The sequence below is a fragment of the Heterocephalus glaber genome, unplaced genomic scaffold (genome assembly GCF_053883595.1).
Source record: "Heterocephalus glaber isolate CG9 unplaced genomic scaffold, H.glaber_assembly_v1.0 deba00001564, whole genome shotgun sequence".
In the NCBI taxonomy this organism is placed as follows: domain Eukaryota; kingdom Metazoa; phylum Chordata; class Mammalia; order Rodentia; family Bathyergidae; genus Heterocephalus; species Heterocephalus glaber.
In genome coordinates this window covers 8,646,216-8,657,623 of record NW_028258351.1, presented here as the reverse complement: position 1 = coordinate 8,657,623, position 11,408 = coordinate 8,646,216, and the positions used below count along the sequence as shown (strand labels likewise).

Here is an 11,408-nt window from a genome sequence, read left to right as displayed (position 1 = left end):
CAGGCCAGTCTCCTTGTGTGATTACTACCAACAGCTTCTCACAGAAGGAAATTCTGTGACCTATATCAATAGTGGGAAGATGATCTGGGTTGGAAGTTCAGAGACATGAATAAAGAACAAATAAAGTGGCAAATTTGGGATGATTCTAGGTAAATGTGGGCCATATGAAATAATAAATACAACATCTAAGGTTGTGCTGGACATTGCTGCCAGTCATTGCCTTTGCTCTTGTGTCACACTGCAGGGTTAGAGATGAGAAGCATATTGCTCAGATTCCCAGGCCAGCAGGATCCCGCTTAGGTTCTGAAAGTGAGAAACATCTACCTATAGGAGTTGTGAAGATGGCAGAAACACAGGGACCTTCTTGCTTCTGTCCCAATAGCCATGGCAGGACCAAGTGAGGGCATTGAGCCTGATGTCAAGTAGCTCTTTCTGCAGTTCCTGCTAACATTCCTGTACCCCTATTTTGTTTCACCAGGCTTTCCAACACATAATAGCCAAAATTCCCATATGAAATTTGCTTGAAACACCTAGGGTAATTTCTGCTTCACTGACTAAACTTGCTGTCACACAGGATCCAGCACACACACACACACACACACACACACACACACACACACACTGTGGAATTAAAATGCACAGTGACAACAGTATCTACACTGGGAAAGAGTTAACAACGTCAAGTGATTTTAAGATTCTTGATTGTTTGGAAGGAAGGCAAAGGTTTTGATTAACTTCTGACTGATATATAAAGAATGCATGCTGTGTCTTCTGGGTAATTACTAAGATAATAGAAAAAGGTTTTTAAAAAGTAGGATTAATTTTTTAAAATAGATAGTTATTCCAAAAGAAGGCAAGAAAAGAGAGAAAAGGCAATATGGAACAGGCAAGACAACTAGAAAGCAAAACTAAGGTGGTAAATTTAACTCATTTATATACAGATCATCTAATTATTCTAGTTAAAAGATAAAGACCCTCAGTATAAATTAAGAACAAACGCACTTTTTACAAAAATACATAAGAATACACAAAGGGTGAGTGACAAAGAGTAAAATAAGATAAACCATGAATACGCTAACAAAAGATAGCCTATGTATATTATGTTGTTATGTTCATTGTATTAATATGAGACAAATATTAAGGCTAAAAGTCTCAAAAAAGAAAAACAGGGCTACTTCATAGTGGTAAAAGTTGCGATTCATCTATAAAACATAATTGTGTATCATATACAAAGAAAGAATAATAAAAGAAGTGGAAAGGAAAAGCAAAACTGTCATTATTTATAGATAATATAAATTTTATATATACATAGTCCAAAAAGATCCATAAATAAACTATTAGAATAAGTTTGACAATATTGCTAGATACAAAATCAGTGTATGTAAAATTATTCACATTTCTGTATCCAGTAACAAGAAGCATAGAAAAACATTTTTAAAAAATACATACCACTGGGGCCGGGGATTTAGCTCAGTGGTTTTGGCACCTGCTGCTCAAGCGCAAGGTCCCGAGTTCAATCCCCAGTACCAAAATAAAACACATACCATTTACAAGAGCATCAAAGAAATTAAATTACCTGGAATAAAACTAACAAAAGATGTGTGGTCCCCTTGTGGTTTAATTATAAATCTGTATAAAAAGACATCTTTAAAAGACTTCAAAAAGGCAGAAATATACCTGGTTTGTTTGATCCATACCTTTCAACACATACCAAAGTTGTGATCACAGACTTAAATGTTAAGTCCTAAAACTATACGAAGAGACACAGCAGAAAACCTTTGTAACCTTGTATTTGTCAAAGATATCTTAAATATTACAATGAAAGCACAATCCACAAAAAAAACCAAACTGATAAATTACACTGTATCAAAAAATGTTTACTCTTCAAAAGATACTGTTAAGAGAACGAAAAGACAAACCACGAACTGGGAGAAAAAACATTTGTACATCAATATCTAATGAAAAAGTTGTAACCAAAAAATATAAAGAATCCTCAAAACTCAAGAGTAAGAAAACAACTCAGTTAAAAATGAGCAGATTTGAAAAAAAAAAAAAAGAGCAGATAACTCACCAAAGAGGATATATGAATGGAAAATAAGCGCATGAAAGGAAGTTTAACATCATCATGGAGGGAAGGGAGGGGGCACTAGGGAGAAGGGATTATAAAGAAGAATGAAGAAATATCTGGGGCTGATGGATATACTCATTAGCTTGATTGAAGGGTTGGTTTTATAGGTGTATATATGTCAAACTGTATCAAATTGCATGCCTTAAGTAAGCATAATTTATTGTATGTCAATCATGCCTCAGTTAGGCTATTTCTTTTTTAAGATTTCAATAAACCAAAAGTATACCATGTTTGTGGGCTGGCAAACTAAACAGGCTCCTCAGTTTGATTTATACATTGAATGGAATCCCAATAAACCTTCCAGATGGGGGCCGGGGATTTAGCTCAGTGGTTCAGCCGCCTGCCTCGAAAGCCCAAGGTCCTGAGTTCAATCCCCGGTACCAAAAAGAAAACTTCCAGATGGCTTTTCTTTTCCTTCTGTGGAACTGATGGCTCATTCTAAACTTTATATGGAAATCCAAAGGACCAAGAATATTCAAGACACTTGAGATTCTTCCCTCAAGATCTGAGAATTTGACGGATAAAATAAAAAGTTATTACAAATCTCTAGTAAACAAAGCAGTGTGGTGCTGAGGGATAGACTGGCAGACCAACAGAACAGAAGAGTGCAGAAATAGATTCATGCTTCTATGAATACTTGGCACATGGCAGAGGTGGATCACAGAGCAGGGGGTAGACTTTGTAATAAACAGTGCTGGCATAGCTGAACATTCATATAGGGAGGCGACAATTGGGATTCTATCTCACTCCATGCAGAAAAATCAATTCTAGGGGCTGGGAGTCAGCTCAGTGGTAGAGTGTGTGCTTGACATGCTCGAGACCCTGGGTTGGATTCTCAGCAGACACACAAAATGTCTAATCACTCATGAGGTTGCTTCCTGGCAGCTCTCTGAGTCACTCCGACAGCAGGTGCAGCTTGGCTGTCAGCTGTGATGCACCTCCCCTGCTCTTGCCACTCCAGATGATGTCCCTCCTCTTTGAAGAAGGTGGAGGAGCACCCTAACATGGCCCAAGGGAGGTATCTGGGCCCATTAACATCCCCACCCCAACCCCCAAATCCTAACAACTGTGATGAACATAGCTAGACCTCCTGAAGACTCCCTGGTTTCAGCCCTGACATTTTTTGAGGCAGTGCAACAGCTATCAATCAAACAGCTCACCTGCCCATGATAGCTGGGCTGTCTTGGATTCCCCTTACCCACCCGCTTGAACTAAGCACAGTCTCCAATCAGCAGGCCCAAATTTAAACCGATCACAGACCTACACTTGGACCAATCACAGGCCTATAGCTGCTATATAAACAGCATTCCCCTCATACTTCTTGGATTAGTCTAGGAGGGCTGTCTCTCTGTATTGGCCTTCCTGTGCTGCTGCACAGGTCATGTTGAAATAGTTTCACTCTAGTCGTCCTATAAATTTACTTCATTTATTTCTTGGGTATCGTGGTCTCTGAAGCAATTGCTTTAAAGAAAGAGCAATAGGGCCAGGGATTTAGCTCAGTGGTTTCACCGCCTGCTGCGCAAGCACAAGGACCTGAGTTCGATCTCTGGTTCAAAAAAAAAAAAAAGAAAGAGTAATAAACATTAGGGGCTACTATTCCTGAAGAGGTCCAGAGACCAACAGCCAATGAAGGGTGGCAGCCAACAGCAGCAGAGACCAGTACCCAGCAGCGACAACTGTTGGCATCCAGCATTAACTGGCATTAAGTGGTAACATCAGGGCTGCTAGCAGAGCTGTACTATGCCGATGCATAATTTCTATCTTACTCGAGGTAAAGAACCCTCAACTAATTGGCAACATCAGGGCAGAGAAAAAATTTTTAATCATACAAAAAGTACAAATATAAAGGAAAACATTAACAAACTTGACCATATTAAAATTAAGAACTTTCCTTCTTAAGAGTGAAAAAAAGTCCATACACAGACAGAAGATACTTGCAAGACATGAACAAACCCCCGCCCCAAAAAGTGTAGTAGCAAAATTATATAAATAACAGGCAATGCAGTAGAAAGTTGGCAAAATTTTTCCTAGGTACTGCATAAAAGAGAAAATTCAGATGGCTAATAAAAATATAAAAAGGTGTTTAATTTCATTAATAATCAGGAAAATGCAAAATGGAACCACAAAGAGATATTGCTATGTTCATATAGACCATAGGACAATCAAATTCTGACATCACCAAACATTTAGTGAGGATATGGAGTTATGGGAACTCTTATACATGGTTTATAAAGTGCAACCACTTTGGCTAACAGTTTGGCATTTTAAGGCATAGATGAATGCAAGTCTACCTAGACAAATTCATGTAGTACACCTGCACCAAGAGTTATGGACAATGAAGGCCAGGCGTGGTGGTGCATGCCTATAATTTGAGCACTTGGAAGGCTGAGGTGCCACAAGTTCAAGGCCATCTCGGGCTACATGGTAAGTTCAAGGCCAGCCTGAACTATATAGCAAGACCCTGTCTCAAAAGAAAAAAAAAGAGTTAAGGACAATGAGCCAGGTGTAGGGGCACACACTTGCAATTCCAGCTACTTGAGAGGCTGAGGCAGGAGGATCGTAAGTTCCAGGCCATCTCAGGCAACTTAGTGGGACTCTGCCTCAAAAGAAAAATGAAAAGGAGTGGAGGAATAGTTTAGTGGTTCAATCCCCTATAAAACCAACCAAATAAATAAATAAGTTATGGACAATAGGTGCCTATGGCAACTTTGTTGCTAAACCAGAATACTAGAACCAGATTAAATCACTACTAATAATTTACTAGCTAAATGAATCACAGGACATTAAAAAATGGAGTGCTACAGAGCATCAGAAACTACAGCTACATTCAATAATATGGATAAAGCTTATGAATACAATGTTGAACAAATAAGTTTAAGGATATACTTAGTATAATTCAACTTCTTAAAAAATGTGTATGTCAAGATACATAAAATAGATATATATTGTTTAGGTGTGAATACATAAGTTAAAATGAAGAGCAAGGAAAACAGAATCTTGAAAGTCAGGATAGTAGTTATTTAGGGAAAGAAGGAGAGTTTGTTAATGGGAGAAATACACACAGGAACTCCTTGAAGTGTTATATTATAGGATTTCAAATCCAATGACTTTCTTTTCTAATCATGGAATTGAAATTCTTCCATTCATTCTGCTCAATCCCACATAAATGGTGTGCCTATTGCTGGTCAATAACTATGGTTAAAGGAATTCCTTTAGCCAATTGAAGTCTGAAGTACTGAACCAATCCCTTGCAACACAGATGAAGTTATTTAAATTTAGACCAATCAGATTCAAGGCCTGATTCTGCCACATGCCTGCTTTGAAATCATAGGCAAATCTTTTAACTTTACTTCACCTCGGTTTCCTCATCTATACAATAGGCGTAGAACAAGAATCTACTATGAGGATTCATGGGCTTGAGACACTGTGAGGAAGGGATTTTAAGAGTTCCTGTGGAAGATGCTGTGGATGATGTTGTTATTAAAGTACATGGCCCCGTCACAAAAAGGAAGAAGCAAATAGGAGAACGATGTGTACAGTATTCTACCTTCACTATAGAAAGGAGGAGAAAATTTTTAAGTCACATATTTATAATCTCTTATATAAGCTTAAAATAGTCCCAGAGAACATTCAAGAAACTAATAATCATAGTCACAGGGGAAACTGACTGGGGCAGAGGTAAAGAAGTAAAGAAGGGATATTAGAATGACTTCTCTGTTTACCTGTTTATGTATTTTATCTTTGTATTTGAACCACATGAATGTAAATTTTATTCCTAAAATTGAACATTCAACTTATTAAGTCTGTGTTGCTGAGAAATGAATGCAACATTGCGAGCAAACTGAGGAAGAGTGGTTCTTCCCTCCCTGACCTGGAAGCTCAACACCTGGTACCCTTCCTCGAGGCCACATTGACTTGTTTTTGCCACACACCTCATCCAGGGTTGGCCTGGCCCCTAGCTGCAGCCACCTGCCCTGACAAGGCCTGGCTCTTCTTGGGGAAGCAGTGTGGAGAACACTTCTGCCCACCAGCAGGCTCCGCACAGCCCAGGCCCGGGCCTCCCACTCTGCCCTGGCTTTCTGGTCTCTTCCTTCCAGCCTGGTTACCTACCTGGACTTCTAACACTGCTGGGGATGCCATTTCTGATTGCTGCCTCCTTCTCTCTCACTGGACCTGCCTTCCCAGCTAGGTCAGGCTCTGCTCTCTTGTCTGCGGCCTCCTCCCAGCCTGGGCCTCATCCTTGGGCTCCCAGCTGTCACTCAGACCTTGCTTAGGCTCTGCTGTCGTCCACTTGGAACCTGAGTGCCAGCCCTGGCCTACCAGCTCACACACTGAATTTGCCAGTACTTTCCCAGCCCTCAAGGCCTCTCTGGGACATGTATTGGGAAACAAAACAACAAAACAGCCTGGGGATTTAGCTCAGTAGTTCCGCCGCCTGCCTTGCAAGTGCAAAGACCCAAGTTCGATCCCCGGTACCAAAAAAAGAAAAAGAAAAAGAAAAGACAACAAAATACCTCCTCAAAACTACAGTTCCTTTGAGAAGTGTGCAGTGTGGAGTTTGAGCCATTAGGGATACACTTTTTTATGATAAGGGACACACACTTGATTCCTCTTCACAACTTATGACAAAAATCACCAGCAGAGGAAAATTTTGCATGTAGGATGGAAGCTGGGAAGAGTCAACCATGTGCCAGAGGAGAGTTTATGCTGACTTTACCTAGCATGTCAGACTTTTGGGGATCAGCCCCCAAACTACCTGGCCTGGGAAAGCCACACACTTACAAAAGTAGCAGCTCTCCAACAGGGAAGAACAAGTTCATAGGATGCTTGGGAAGGAGGGTGTAAAAGTGCAGAATTTAGCCAAGAAGTGAGTCCCTCTCCCACCCTCCTGAGAATTCTGAAGCACAGTGCGAACTGGAAAGAACCATTTTCAAACATCATTCTGTGGCAGCAATTCCACCAGGGCCCATAAATATTTTTGTATTGACTTTTGTTTTAGTCTTTATCAGTATCCTAAGAACTATTTCAATAAACAGTGCAAGGCAAAGGAAGAGAAGACCCAGAGAGCAGGGTAAGTCTCTGCGATGTTACTGTGAGCTCCGGCCCACTCTGTTTGGATTGCCAGAGAGGAGCCTGGGTACTTATGAGACTCAGTGCACAGAGCAGGCCCAGATGTGGTTCTGCCGGCACCTCCAGCAACATCACTGAGAGGAGAAGGAAGGAAGCTTCCAGAACTAGAGAAGGCCAGCTGGAGGGAGGGAGAGGGAGGAAGGGCTGTGGCCTCAGAGCCGTTCCAGTCCTCCCCTACTGTGACTTGACACAGCAGTGTGCCCCAGGCCGGAAGAGCATAGCTCTGGGGCAGAACTGGTTCTCACCGCTCAAGTAGGCCCTGGGAACATCACTTAACCTGTCGGGGCTCGATTTTCTCTTTCATACATTGGACACAATCGCACCAACACTACTGGGAAAATCAAATGAGGGAGAAAGGCAAAGAGCCTGCCCGGCAGGTGCATTCCCAGCCTTGTGCAACTGAGTGAATGTGTCCTCATTGAAGTCAGAAAATTAGACAAGTCGTTTCTCTGTCCAGATCCAACTGGATCACATACCTGCGAACGCCGTTGAGAGGACAGTCATTTGCAAAGCAAGCTACTGTTTACTGAGCACTCTCACAAGCTGGGCCCCACTGAAACCTGTGAGGCTCAGAGAAGTAAAGCGATTTTCTCAGGATGACACAGTAAATAAGTAACCACACAAGAGATCAGACTCTAGTTTCATAAGAGATTCTTGACCCTACTTCTCCATGCCTGCTTGCTCCAGAACTTGGGGCTCTGGAGCCTGATGGGAAAGCTTGTCTCACATTATCACAGTCCCTGGCATGGGGAACACAGCCTGCCCCTACTTCCCAGTAACTTTCCCACTGGTGAGGGGGCCTGGGGAATATGTGCCACTGGCACTCGGGGTCTGATGTGGAAAGGTTGGGTCAGTCTGACTCCATCCCCAGGTGACAAAGGAGATGACACATTTAAAACACCATACTCTGCCAGGGATTTAGCTCAGTGGTTCTGCCATCTGCCTTGCAAGTGTAAGGTCCCTAGTTCAATCCCTGGTACCAAACAAACAAAAACCCCCACAAAACTAAAACACCATGCTCAATACATGGCTGCTAGCATGAGTATTGCTGGATTAGGAGTTCTTGTGGGAAGGGACCATGGTTTTTGTGCCTCTAAACTGTAGTGACTGCAGGATGAGGGAAAAAAACCCACACAGTGCCCTGGGAAAGAGCAGCTTTTAGGACTGTGGCCAAGAATGAACACATGAAAGACACAGAGCAGAAATGGTCAGAGAGAACACTGGGATGTAGCTCAGTGGTAGAGCACTGACCTAGCATGCATGGGGCCCTGGGTTCAATCCCAGCACTACAAAAAATAAATAAATGGTCAGTGACACAAGGAGAACCACAGGGTGGGTTTTAGCCCAGAAATTAAAGGATGAGATAGCTTTGAAGAAGGGCATCGTGGTGTCATATGCTGTTGACAGGTCACGGAGGGTAAGAATTTTGGAATCAGGAGGAGAAATCAAGATTCTGCAATCAAGAGGAGCAGGAGGTCTCTGCAAGAGCAGAGTAGTGGGGTGATCAGATAACAGAGGTCTGAGTGGCCCAGGGGGAAATAACATGCTGTGGCAGTACAACAGGAGTAGCTGACATTTATGGAGCACTGAACACATGCCACTCACTATTAGGCATATTCTTGTACATTGTTCTAGTGATTTCTCTCAACAGCCATGCAAGGTGTCTGTGCTACTGTCCCTAAGTTACACACACCAGGGTCAGACAGGTCAAGCATTTTCCCCAAAGTCACACAGCTAGAAGGACATCCAGGAGTGAAGCATAATCCTCTTTGACTTTTTAGCCAAAGTCTTAACTAATGTAGAAAAGAAGGGAAAAATAGAAGAGAGAGATCTTGAGGGGGTGGGACCCTCCGTCTAGGCACAGGAGGCTAAGGGGAACCCCTTCTTCTGGTCTGAACCAAGTCGCCTCCGGGGCATTAATTCTACATCCGTGAGTTGACCAACTGACCCTCCAACTGGCCAGGCTGCACACACACACCATCCCCATTTTCAGAAGTGACAAGTGAAGCACAGAGATTTTGTCAAGGTCTGGGGCAGCCAAGTGCTAAACTGCTCTGCAGAGAGGAAGGGATTTTGGGGTTTTGCTTTGTTTTGTTTTCTTTTTGGGCGGTCCTGGAGACCAAACCACAACCTTGCACGTGATAGGTGGGTACTCTACCCACTGAGCTACATCTCCAGTCCAGAAGAGTTAATCTCCTTCTCACTGATCAACTGTAATGAGACCAAAGAGCATCTAAGGAAATGAGACAGAATGAGCCATTCACTCATTCCTTCTGCCTCTGTATGTTCACCACTTGCTGTGGGCAGACTGTTCCAGGCAGAAGACAACAGGGCCTGACTTCAAGGTGGGGAGACAAGAGGGGACAGATGGAGACTTCATTCTCCTCTTGGTGGCAGGGAAGCCCAGGGCCTGTGGAGCAAGGAAGCCAGGATAGGAAGGGCTTGCTACCAGGGGGGAAGGCTGGGTAGCTGCCCCTTACCTCCCAACACCAGCACCATCTTCCCCCTCCAGGTGTTCTCACTCTGACCTGGCAGCCAGACACTGAGACCCTGCAGGTGTCCTGGCCCAGACAATCAGTCCTGTGCAGTCCCATTCCTCTCTGCAGCCCCAGTGGCCAGCTTGGCCAGACACTCCTATTGGGCTGAGCTCTGAGGACAGAACCTATATGTAGCATGAGTCAGGCTCAAGATGACGTCATCCCTGCCACAGCTTCGTGTGACCTGGGGCCACTCACCTCACATTCTTGAACCTTGATTTCTTCATTTGTCCAAGGGGCCAGACCTTAAAGCCACTGGGCAAATGAAGTAGGCTGGTATCCATAGAAGTGTTTTTCAGGCCTCAAATCCCTTGACAAAGAGTAGGAGCTTCTCAGAGGCCCTGGCGAATTCCCACGCTAGAGGTTCGAGGCCATCCTCAGCCATCAAAGGCAGCTGATGAGTTAATTCTTAAACTCTTCAGCCCATGGGGAGCAGAGACAGAGCAAAGGGCAAACCTAGAGGCCTCTTTTGGAAATGACAAGATCCATTTAGCAATCAATTAGCGCAGTCCCCAGGCTCTGGGCCTGCACGCTTGGCAGAAAGAATGCGCACGCAGCGCTGATTGGAAACAGATGTGCTGGCAAACAGAGCTGGCCAGGCCAAGCTGGAATTCCTGGGTACCCAGCTCCTGGCTGAGAGGCTGGATTCATTATTACATTCTCAGCACCAGCGCAGGGAGGGAGGCCAACGAAACCAAGCTAAGAGAGCAGCCAGCCTGGAAAATGTGTACCTTTGAGGGGATTCAGGAGGGTGGGAGGGAGGAATGTTGACTCTCTCAGCAGTAATCTGGGATAAAATTAGTTCAGCCAAATACAGACTATGACTTTGGACCAACAGATGCTGAGATTCCAAATGTGACAAGGGCAACATGTGAGGAAAAGAGTGAACAGGGAGCTGAGCAAGTTGCAGAGGGGCCAGAATATTGCCACTGCCACCCCACCAACCTATTTACTGAGCTCAGACTGTGTACAAGGCCCTGCACTGGGCTCTTTAATGCTACCTCATGTATTCGTCACAGTTAGCCTCTTATTACACTCTTTTGAAGACCAGAAAGCTGAGACACAGAGGGGTATAACGACTCACCCAAAATCACATAGCTAGTAAGGAGGGATCCAATCCTTGAACCCTGCTGTCTGGCTCAAGAGGCCCTTCTCTCTACTATGGCAGAATTGATTCCTCTTCTTCCAACTCTTGCCTTCTCCCTTAACAAATGGAAGGGGAATGCTGAGACTCTCTACTACAGTCCCCAACAGATCAACAGCCTCTGTCAACCCTCCCAAGGATGAGAGAGGATCAATGTCCCCAGGCTGCTGGGTCTAGGCTTGGACAGCTTACAAAGTCGGCCATTCTTCCTTCTATTAAGTTAAATGTTGGGTCCCAGGAGCTTGGGGCTTCCCCAGGACTGCTGCTTCTGCTCTTTGGATTCCTCTTCCCTTGGGAGATTTCAGGGCATGACTGTGACCCCTTCTTTGTTTTTCTGAGCTATGCAGACAGAGCAGCTTCTGTAGCACAGTCCAGCTGCGGTGCCCTCTCATTGCTGCCTGGATCCTTCCCTGGACACCTCCCCACCTACCCATGTTTCTGGTGGGCCAGGGGATGGACACAAGGGTCA

General features: G+C 44.0%; 1 long non-coding RNA gene across 4 annotated transcripts in view; it reads left to right on the top strand.

Moving 5' to 3' along the window:
- Positions 1–11,408, top strand: part of LOC110346895 (uncharacterized) — a 74,346-nt gene that overhangs the window by 15,832 nt on the left and 47,106 nt on the right. The window lies entirely within an intron of this gene.